This window comes from Musa acuminata, chromosome BXJ3-9, assembly GCF_036884655.1.
Source record: "Musa acuminata AAA Group cultivar baxijiao chromosome BXJ3-9, Cavendish_Baxijiao_AAA, whole genome shotgun sequence".
NCBI classification, from domain to species: domain Eukaryota; kingdom Viridiplantae; phylum Streptophyta; class Magnoliopsida; order Zingiberales; family Musaceae; genus Musa; species Musa acuminata.
In genome coordinates this window covers 20,378,332-20,380,000 of record NC_088357.1, presented here as the reverse complement: position 1 = coordinate 20,380,000, position 1,669 = coordinate 20,378,332, and positions in this window count along the sequence as shown.

The following is a 1,669-nucleotide window of genomic DNA, read 5'->3' as shown; positions in this document are numbered from 1 at the left end:
ATGATTTTGCCAAAGTAGATCTTATTAGTTGGGTTAGACAAGAGAGATATCAACATCTGTCCTGCCCATGGAAGCATTCGTGATTACAGCTTATTTGCTTTGGTGGCAAAGATAAGGATGTCTTGGGGCCGGGGGGGGGGGGGGGGTGGGGAGAGAGGTGTGGGCGCGGGGGCGCGCATCTTCCGCTTTTCTGACACCTCAGAGTAATTATATCATGGTATATCGGTATCAATCAGCATAAATTCCATCGATAATATATTCGAAGTACCTCTCTCACATATGTGGGATATAAGGACAACCGATGTGCATAATCGATGCAGATGATACTTACTTTTGATTTTGTCTATACCAGAAACCTATCTTGCTGTTGAGTCGAAAAAGAAATGAAATATTTGCTTTCTTGACTGCCCCCCGAGTCCCAATGCTATGGCTATATATGAAACAAAAAGCTATTTAAGTGGCTTCGTTTTACCTTCTCGGGTGGACTCAAGATGAATGTGAGAGAAACCTTCACTAAAAATGGCAGCATCTGCTTAACCACCTTTTTTGCACTTTGCTGACTTAATTGCTGTTGAAGCCAAGAATTAATTTTTTTGTGTTGGCCTACGGTATTGGACAAACCCAGAGATATCAGATCAAGGGATCTGGACACGACGCATATATTTTAAAGAAAAACGATACAACAATATATACTGATATTTGTGCTAGTGGCAGCAACAACATGGTTACTACTGACATAGTGAAAGCTTCACGGTGGACATAAAGCGATGACAATCGTCCTGTTAGATTAGTTTCACATCTCTCACTTGTGAATAGACTTGATACATGGACTCATTTGCAAGTTGGTGATACAATTAAGACATGACAGAACTTGGTTTCAGACTTATGATCTACCCTAACGCTACGATCCGTTCCTTGAACCCTTGACCAATAGTTAGAGGAGAGAGCATGATTCATGTCGGGAGATCAAGGTACCACAGTACCATAGAAGTTCATGAATTTAAGGCAAGCTATGATGTTGCCAAAGTAGATCTTATTAGTTGAGTTAGACAGGAGAGATATCAGCTGCATCTGTTCTGCCCATGAAAGCATTTGTGATTACAGAGGGGAAATTATAAGATAAGGATGTCTGCGGGGCGCATCTTCCGCTTTTCTGGCACCTCAGAGTAATTATGTCATGGTATATGTCAGTATCAATCAGCATAAATTCCATCGATAAAATATTCGAAGTACCTCTCTCACAAATGTGGGATAGAAGAACAACCGATGTGCATAATCGATGCAGATGATACTTAATATGATTTTCTCTATACCAGAAACCTATTTTGCTGTTAAGTCGAAAAAGAAATGAAATATTTGCGATGGCCATATATGAAACGATGCTATTTAACTGGCTTCGTTTACTTTCTTGGGTGTGGACTCAAGATGGATTTGAGAGAAACCTTCAGTAAAAATGGCAGCATCTGCTTCGCCACCTTTTTTGCACTTTGCTGACTTAATTGCTGCTGAATCCAAGAATAAAACTTCATGTGCTGGTCTATGCTATTGGATAAACCCAGAGATATCATCAGATCAAGTAATCCGGACACTATGCATATATTTTAAAGAAAAACGATACAACAAATATATACCGATATTTGTGCAAATGGCAACAACAACACGGATACTT